Genomic DNA, 10745 nt, shown 5'->3' with positions numbered 1-10745 from the left:
ATTCACATGGTTGCACCTTCATGTATCAGCATGCAGATGCATGCCTTTTCATTCAAATGTTAAACTTTATTCTTTTTCATCAGATGGTTTAGCGCTGAACATTATACCAAAATTGTGTATGTGTTCCCGCCCATACTTTACCCACTTCAGTACTGTGACAGACACAACCTGGACAGGGGTATTTGGAGGGGACTGCAGGCTAGCCTTTTGCCTACTAAGTATGGGCCCTGGTATTCGAGTTAGCTACAAGCATTTAGGAAAATGTCCTGTTATATAATGCAAAAGGACATTATGACATTTAAAGAGGAAGTAAACCCAATTAAAAAACAAAAAAAAACAAAAAAAAAACCACCTGCAAGACAAAGGCATAATGAGCTAGTAATAACGGAGGGGTGGTGCTAGGTTGGTCTAGAGAGTAGGATTAACCCACATCCCCAATAGTCTATACATAGGGAAATTTGTTCCTCTTATGGGACTTTAAAGGGAAAAAGCTACTCTGTGGTGATCGTGAGTATAAGGTTTTATTAGCAAAGGGTGTAGATATACGCAGATCTACAATGCAAAATAGAAGATACAAATGATAATACAGGATGCGTAATACAAAAAGCATGCAATACAGTATGTGAAGTTACAATCATTGACTCCGTTGCATATAAAACACATATACGGGGAGTACCCAACGCGTTTCAAGTTTTTGCTCTTCTTCAGGGGTGTATGATTGAGACCAGCACGACAAAACATGCCTATAATTGAAAAAACAATCATGAGCCAAAGGTATAGCGACAAAGGAAAAAATGCTTAACATAAATATATGTATAATACCATTCTAATTAGAACTTATTCAGATAGGTACTGACCATATAGTATTGCTTAGGGACATCATATATTGCTACATTCACTTTATAAACACTTTAGGAAAACTCAAAGGGAGCAGATAGCCATGGTTCCTGTACCAGCGCCTGATCCAAAGTGGGCGGGCCGTGCGTGCCAGGCCCAGTGAAAACCAATAGGGAGGGCAAATAAGCAATACTATATGGTCAGTACCTACCTGAATATGTTCTAATTAGAATAGTATTATACATATATTTATGTTAAGCATTTTTTCCTTTGTCGCTATACCTTTGGCTCATGATTGTTTTTTAAATTATAGACATGTTTTGTCGTGCTGGTCTCAATCATACACTCCTGAAGAAGAGCAAAAACTCGAAACGCGTCGGGTACTGCCCGTATATGTTTTATATGCAACGGAGTCAATGATTGTAACCTCACATACTGTATCGCATGCTCGTTGTGTTACGCATGCTGTATTCTCTTTTGTATCTTCCATTTTGCATTGTAGATCTGTGTATATCTACACCCTTTGCTAAAAAAACCTTATACTAATGATCACCACAAAGTAGCTTTTTCCCATTAAAGTCCCATAAGAGGAACAAATTTCCCTATGTAATGAGCTAGTATGCATAGCATACTAGCTCATTATGTAATACTCACCTCAGATCGAAGCCCCCGCAGCGGTCCTTGTACACCGATCGGGCGGCCGACATCTCTCCCCGGGGCTACTTCTGCATATCGTGGGTCCGGCGCTGTGATTGGCTGGAGCCACGATGGCGTCAGTCACGGAATGGCCTCCTTTCGGAACGGCAGGATCGGCGTTGCTAAAGTGTGCCGTAGACATCAGTGCCCGTCATTTTTGTAAATATCTCCTAAACCGTGAAGGTTTAGGAGATAATTCAAGCACCTACAGGTAAGCCTTAATCTAGGCTTATCTGTAGGTAAAAGTGGTTGTAAAGGGTTTACAACCACTTTAACAGCCAAGGAAACCATGATAGTCTTTGCCAACTTAAAACTCAGTAAGCAGATGTATGGGAAAAGAAAGCTGGTTAATGAGATTTGGACAGCCCTGGGTCTTCTTGAATACTGTTGTCGGACAGTCTGGGATTCCTGATTAATCAAAGCATTGTCTAGGTGTGAATTCCCATTCACCTATTGTTTCTGTCTGTTGCCTAACTTGACAAACTCTTGGAGGATCTTCTATGGTTGAGATTAGCTATGTGTCAGCTCTACCTCGTGATCTAACCATTGTGTGATGTTTTGGGTAAATATTTGGTTTTATTGTTCATGTGGTGACTGTAAAGGTATGTGTATGGGAATTATTTAAAACACCCCAAACCTGGAAAAAGGCAAAAATATTATTAACCACTTCAATACAGTGCATTTTCACCCCCTTCCTGCCCAGGCCAATTTTCAGTTTTCAGTGCTGTAACATTTTGAATGACAATTGCGCGGTCATGCTATGAAATTTTCGATAATTTTTTTTCCGCACAAATAGAGCTTTCCTTCGGTGGTATTTGATCACCTCTGCGTTTTTTATTTTTTGCGCTATAAACAAAAAAAGAGTCACAATTTAGAAAAAAACACAATATTTTTTACTTTTTGCTATAATAAATATCCCATTTAAAAAAAAAAAAAAAGAATTTTTCCTCATTTTAGGCCAATATGTATTCTTCTACATATTTTTGGTAAAAAAAATCGCAATAAGCGTATATTGATTGGTTTGCACATTATAGTGTCTACAAAATAGGGGATAGATTTATGACATTTTTATTATTATTTTTTTTTTTACTAGTAATGGCGGCGATCTGCGATTTGTATCGTGACTGTAACGTTGCGGTGGACATTTCGGACACTTTTGACACCATTTTGTGACCATTCACATTTATACAGCGATCAGAGCTATAAAAATGCACTGATTACTGTATAAATGTCACTGGCAGGGAAGGGGTGAACACTAGGGGGGGCAATCAAGGGGTTAATTGTGTTACCTAGGGAGTGATTCTAACTGTAGGGGGAGGGGACTCACAAGGAGGAGACCGATCGGGGTTCCTCTGTACTGTGAACACACCATCGGTCTCCCCTCACCTGACAGAACGTTGATCTGTGTGTTTACACACACAGGTCCACGTTCCTGCTGTGTGACAGGCAATCGCCGGTGCCTGGTAGAAATCGCAGCTGCCGGGCACGCGCATCGGCTCCCGAGTGACGCGGCGGGTGCGCGCCCCCTAGAGGACCAGGAAGCCGAGGATGTTATATGATGGCCGCCCGGAGGGTTCCTGCAGCCGTCATATGTCTAAAGCTGGATAGGGAAGTGGTTAATAATAGTGACAATGAGAGCAGCTTGTTGTAAAATAAGAATAAGTGAAAGAAAAATTAATTTAAAAATGTATTAAATTGAACCGCGCTCAAGAAGTCAAGAATATAATAAAATAGAAAGATTAAAACCATCTTCTGATATTCGAATAGAAAAGAAAAGAATAGAATTTAAAAAAAAATAGAATAGAATAGAAATAATATAACCATTTTCCAAAAAATGGAAAAGAAAAGAATAAAGTAGAATAGAATAGAAAATGACACAATAGTATAGAAAAAAACAACAGAATAGAATAGAATAGAATGAATATAACCATCTTCCCATTCTAATCTATTATTTTCTATTCTATTCAAATACGAATTGATTCAGTTTGAATTTTGGGAAATGGTTATATTATTTCTATTCTATTCTATTCTTTTTTTTAATTCTATTCTTTTCTTTTCTATTCAAATATCAGAAGATGGTTTTAATCTTTCTATTTTATTATATTCTTGACTTCTTGAGCGCGGTTCAATTTGATAAATTTTTAAATACATTTTTTCTTCACTTATTCTTACTTTACAACAAGCTGCTCTCATTGTCACTATTATTAACCACTTCCTTATCCAGCTTTAGACATATGACGGCCACAGGAACCCTCCGGGCGTCCATCATATGACATCCTCGGCTTCCCGGGCCTCTAGGGGGCGCGCGCACCCGCCACGTCACTCGGGAGCCGATGCCCGTGCCCGGCAGCTGCGATGTCTACCAGGCACCGGCGATTGCCTGTCACACAGCAGGGACACACAGATCCATGTCCTGTCAGGTGAGAGGAGACCGATGGTGTGTTCCCAGTACAGAGGAACACCCGATCGGTCTCCTCCCCTTGTAAGTCCCCTCCCCTACAGTTAAAATCGCTCCTTAGGTAACACATTTAACCCCTTGATCGCCCCCTAGTGTTAACCCATTCCCTGCCAGTGACATTTATACAGTAATCAGTGCATTTTTATAGCAATGATCGCTGTATAAAAGTGAATGGTCCCAAAATAGTGTCAAAAGTGTCCGAAATGTCCGGCGCAATGTCACAGTCATGATACAAATCACAGATCGCTGCCATTACTAGTAAAAAAAAATAATAATAAAAATGTCATAAATCTATCCCCTATTTTGTAGACGCTATAACTTTTGTGCAAACCAATCAATATACTCTAATTGGGATTTCTATTCTATTCAAATACGAATTGATTCTATTTGAATTTTGGGAAATGGTTATATTATTTATATTCTATTCTTTTTAAAATTATACTCTTTTTTTGTTTATTCTATTCTATTCTTTTCTATTCTACTCTTTTCTATTCAAATACAAATGTATTCTAGTCAAAATTTGAATTTCAGAAGATGGTTATATTCTTTTTATTCTAATCTATTCTATTCTAATCAAATTGGAATTGATTCTATTTGAATTTTAGGACATGGTTATATTCTTTCTATTAAATTCTATTATATTGTTTTTTTAATTCTTTCCTTTTAATTCTATTATAGTCTATTCTGTTCTATTCTCTTTTTTTATTCTATTATTTTCTATTCTATTATTTTCTTATATATTCAATTTATTCTATATGGAATTCGAATTTCAGAATATGGTTGTATTCTATCTATGTTATTCTATTCTTTACTATTTGTTTTTATTATATTCTAGTCTATTCTGTTCTTTTATTTTCTATTCTCTTTTGTTCTGTTTTACTCTATTATCTTCTTTTATTTTATTTTCTGTTATATTCTTTTCTAAACTATTATTTTTTTTTCTATTCCATTACTTTATTTTCTATTCTATTTTATTCTCTTTGGAAATTGGAAAGCAATTTGAATTCAAAAACTTTTCAAATTTGAATACTATTCTAAAACTATTTAAATTTCGTCCAAATTTTTTTTGTTATTTCGGATCCGTTAAAATTCGGTACTATTGTAATTCTGAATTCGGATACATCCTAAATTCCGAAAAAAATGTGAAAAATTGGCCGAATTTTAATTTCGTAATGAAACAAACCGCACATGTCTACACCAGACCCACCCAACCGACCGACGACCTGGGGGGTGTTGTTACTGTTTGCCGCCCCCCCAAAAAAATTACCGATGGCTGCCACTGAAGGTGAGGGTTCATTTATGCTTTAATATCTGACCCTCATCACAAAAGTCAGATTGTGCATGCCTTTAAACCTAATTTAGAAACCATATTGCACTCACATTCTCCGGGAGTCACTAGGTTTAAATATAAAATGCCAAATCTCTGGGTAAGTTTAAAAGCAATCCTAGTCAAAGGACACCAGCTGACCGCTGTAAGTTTGTCGAGCACATTGGACTTATTTCACTGACACTAATGAACTATTTGTGTTTTTTACTTTGTGTATTTCACATAATATTTTTATGTGGTTCAAGAGTTTCTGGCACATAATTTTATAATACATTATGCACTGACTAATGGTGTCATTCTCATTTTGGTGCTATATTTTGGGGCTTCTTACACAGCTTTAGGCCTGGGCCCTCCCGAGCCAAACCACCAACATTCCTTAGGGCCCGCCCACTGACCATCCCACCAAATCCACCCACTGACCCACTGAGTCCTTCAGTGCACCCACTTTTATTTTAGCACTCTTACAATTTAATATATGAACATGAAAAGTGTATTCCAAGTCATTGGTGCTTTCATCCTCATCCTCCTCTATAGTCATCCTCATCCCCAACATACCATTCCCATCATCATCATCATGCCAAAATTGTATTATTACAAGTCTCTTCTTATCACCAACATTCCTCTCCAGAGTCATTCTCGTCCTTCTCCACATTGTAATCCCATCATCCTCATCCCACTCAGAGATCATAATCCTCATCCTCAGATTACCATTGCTAGTCAATCCTCCTCTCTCTCATCACTGCATCATCCATATCCCTGTCCAGAGTCATTCTCACCCCCTCCACATTGTAATACCATCATCTTCATCCTCCTCCAGAATCATCCTCATCCCCCTCCACAGTGTAACTCCATCATCCTCATTCCCCTCCAGAATCATCCTCATCCCTCTCCACAATGTTACTCCATCATCCTCATCCCCCTCCAGAATCATCCTCATCCCTCTCCACAATGTTACTCCATCATCCTCATCCCCCTCCAGAATCATCCTCATCCCTCTCCACAATGTTACTCCATCATCCTCATCCCCCTCCAGAATCATCCTTATCCCTCTCCACAATGTACCTCCAATATCCTCATCCCCCTTCAAAATCATCCTCATCCCTCTCCACAATGTAACTCCATCATCCTCGCCCCCTCCAGAATCATCCTCATCCCTCTCCACAATGTAACTCAATCATCCTTATCCCCCTCCAGAATCATCCTCATCCTTCTCCACAATGTACCTCCAATATCCTCATCCCCCTTCAAAATCATCCTCATCCCTCTCCACAATGTAACTCCATCATCCTTATCCCCCTCCAGAATCATCTTCATCCCAATCCACAATGTAACTTCATCATCCTTATCCCCCTCCAGAATCATCCTCATCCCTCTCCACAATGTTACTCCATCATCCTCATCCCTCTCCACAATGTTACTCCATCATCCTCATCCCCCTCCAGAATCATCCTCATCCCTCTCCACAATGTAACTCCATCATCCTCATCCCCCTCCAGAATCATCCTCATCCCTCTCCACAATGTAACTCCATCATCCTCATCCCCCTTCAAAATCATCCTCATCCCTCTCCACAATGTAACTCCATCATCCTCGCCCCCTCCAGAATCATCCTCATCCCTCTCCACAATGTAACTCAATCATCCTTATCCCCCTCCAGAATCATCCTCATCCCTCTCCACAATGTACCTCCAATATCCTCATCCCCCTTCAAAATCATCCTCATCCCTCTCCACAATGTAACTCCATCATCCTTATCCCCCTCCAGAATCATCTTCATCCCAATCCACAATGTAACTCCATCATCCTTATCCCCCTCCAGAATCATCCTCATCCCTCTCCACAATGTTACTCCATCATCCTCATCCCTCTCCACAATGTTACTCCATCATCCTCATCCCCCTCCAGAATCATCCTCATCCCTCTCCACAATGTAACTCCATCATCCTCATCCCCCTCCAGAATCATCCTCATCCCTCTCCACAATGTAACTCCACCATCCTCATCCCCCTCCAGACTCATCCTCATCCCTCTCCACAATGTAACTCCATCATCCTCATCCCCCTCCAGAATCATCCTCATCCCTCTCCACAATGTAACTCCATCATCCTCATTCCTCTCTAGAATCCTCCTCATCCCTCTCCACAATGTAACCCCATCATCCTCATCCCCCTCCAGAATCATCCTCATCCCTCTCCACAATGTAACTCCATCATCCTCATCCTCCTCCAGAATCATCCTCATCCCTCTCCACAATGTAACTCCATCATCCTCATCCTCCTCCAGAATCATCCTTATCCCTCTCCACAATGTAACTCCATCATCCTCATCCCCCTCCAGAATCCCCCTCGGGACACCCCATACAACTGCATGGGCTTCCCCCCTGATGCTGGTCCTTATCAGAGCTGAGGGATAAGGGGAATGGGGAATTCTGGCAGCACGACAAAAGGACTGGATGTGCTACACTAATCCTGTGCACTATAATGACATATTTGGGGTATGTGTAACATGTGCAGTGTCCTAAACCAGTTAAAAAACAAATGAAGTCACTACTGGTAATTTGCAATATATTGCATTTTTTATCTTGGATTTAGATTTATGTTAAAATTGAACTTTAGTCAGAAAATGAAGTCCTGATAGATGACTTCAGGCTGACCCCCTTTGAGGGTATAGCTATGTAAAACAGTAAAAATAAGTACCTACCATATATACTCGAGTATAAGCCGACCCGAATATAAGCCGAGGCACCTAATTTTACCACAAAAATCTGGGAAAACATATTGACTCGAGTATAAGCCTAGGGTGAGAAATGCAGCAGCTACTGTAAGTGGAAAAGAGGGTCAACAATGTTCATTTGCAGCTTCACTGTGCCCATTTGCAACATCACTGTGCCCATTTGCAGCTTCACTGTGCCCATTTGCAGCCTCACTGTGCCCATTTGCAGCATCACTGTGCCCATTTGCAACATCACTGTGCCCATTTGCAGCTTCACTGTGCCCATTTGCAGCCTCACTGTGCCCATTTGCAGCATCACTGTGCCCATTTGCAACATCACTGTGCCCATTTGCAGCCTCACTGTGCCCATTTGCAGCCTCACTGTGCCCATTTGCAGCTTCACTGTGCCCATTTGCAGCTTCACTGTGCCATTTACAACATCACTGTGCCCATTTGCAACATCACTGTGCCCATTTGCAGCTTCACTGTGCCCATTTTCAACATCACTGTGCCCATCTGCATGCCTCACTATGCCTCACTGTGCCCATCTGCATGCCTGCACTGCGCCTCATGTACCTGATCTCCGTCCAGTGTCACAAAGCCTCCGAGTCTCCCAGTGTCATGCAGTCAGTCAGCGGCCGGTGTTCTGTCATATTTTCCAACCCGATGGTTCTGCACTTGCGCGAGCGCGGCCACCCTACAGCGTAACAAAGCCCCGCCTCTTCCTCGTCCTCATCCGTGATAGACGGAACACTGATTCAGATTTCGGGATCACGGTTTCAGCAAAATGGCAGCCTTCAGCAAGAAGAAACTGAAGCAATGCTGGAGCAAATATACATCACACACTAATTTGGTAGCATAATTATTGATGTGGAATGTATGTACCTTGCTAAAGAACATTACTTTTTATCAAGGTGTTATGGGTAATGTTCCCCTTTAATGCCCAACTTCATTACAGAGTTAAATTGATACTAAACAGAGACGTGTTAATTGCCATAATTCATTCACATAATTCATATTCATCATGTCACTGGATTTTGTTTTTTTAAATAAGTCCCTTATTCCTGCAGAGCTGTTGTGTGATCGCATGATCTTTCCCTGTTCTTTGGCATATGCAGGGAAAGATCCTTGGGGGAGGGGCTTCTATTACTCTGCTTATCTATGCTCTCTACAGTGTGAGTCTGTGTCTGGCCAACCCTGAATGGTGCTGTGCCAGTCACATGGCTAAAAAAAACTGTTTCAGAAGAGCAATTCAAATTCAATTATAAATATCAAAAAACTGTTTTACAGTTCCCGAAAAATCTTTATTGAACATCGGATATGTCTTTTTTGTGCATTATTATGGTGCAGGTTGAGTCAGAGATGACTGACACCAGCTTTCATTTTGTTCAGATGGCATCTGAATCCAAGTCTTTCTTTTTACTTTATAGCTATTAACAATTACAATTGATATACTTAATACTGATTCATTATAAAAGTGACCTTTTTTGTGAGTTTCTTAGTGCATGTAATCAATCAGCATTCTATATCCCTCCCCCATAGCAAAAGGAGGGACATGGAGGAGGAGGGAGGGAGTGTCATTTACGACTGTGTATACACCTACATGTGTGACTCTATAGTCATGTGGGTTGCACAGATCAGAAAAAGGAGGAAATGAAAAGCTTAGAAGGGTACATAAATTGAGCATGCTCAGTAGAGAACACCAGCTGGTCTACACAATCTCAACCTGCAGTGGGGACACAGAGAAGATGGGAAGGACAGCTGAAGGCAGGATCAACCAGCTATATTTCACTTTACACAAAACAAATGCTTTAGTGGCTTTGTGAGTATGAACACGTTATATAGCATGTAATGAGAGTTTTTCATAGTCTGGGTTTAATGACACTTTAAAACTATCTGGAAACTATTTTACCTGCTAAAGGATTTGTAATTCAGTACAATCAGTCTTGTGGTTCAGGTACCTCTTGTCAGATATTACAGCCTGATTGTCGACCTCCGCTGTAGCAGCACAGTTTGTACAAGAACACTGGTCAGACACACACTGTCCTGATCTGGATTGGAAACTGCAACCTCTGAAATGCCTAGACGTGTCTCTTTTCGCTGTGCCACCTGCGATGCTGGACAGGTCCCTGCCTGATTCCTTGGACACCCTTACCTTGTACCTCGTTTCTGGTAAACCTTAAAGTCTTTGCTCATCCCATGAACTTTCCATTTAAGCCATGTCTCTGCACTTCCTGTTTTCAAGATTATTGTGCTCTCCAGTTAATAACTTGCTCTTTCCATACTTGTTGCTGTCCTTATCTTCACTACCACTTGTTACTGAGCCTTGGCTTGTTGATCAACTACACTTCCTGTTGATGCCACATGGCTACTACTTGTTACTCATACAGGGTGTTGAGACCATGCACCCTGTATGAGCCCTAGAGGGATCTGTTTGTGTATTCATCTAGCTGAGTACTGTGTAAATCTCTCTACTGCTACACAGGGAGAAAACAGCAGCCCCAATCTGAATGTAGTATTACAATGTAAATGGTTTAATGAAGGGTAAACAACTCACAGGATAGAAGATGATAAAACATATATCTTTCATGATCACTTAGTGCCCCTGTTCCTCATTCCAGAACCCTGGGTGTTAGATGTTGCTTTTCCTCCCTGTCTGTGTTCACCTGTTATCTGATTGATCTAATCAGACACCCGATATAAGCAAACCGAACA

This window comes from Aquarana catesbeiana, linkage group LG06 (assembly GCF_042186555.1).
Source record: "Aquarana catesbeiana isolate 2022-GZ linkage group LG06, ASM4218655v1, whole genome shotgun sequence".
Lineage (NCBI taxonomy): Eukaryota > Metazoa > Chordata > Amphibia > Anura > Ranidae > Aquarana > Aquarana catesbeiana.
Note: the sequence above shows the minus strand (reverse complement) of the source record.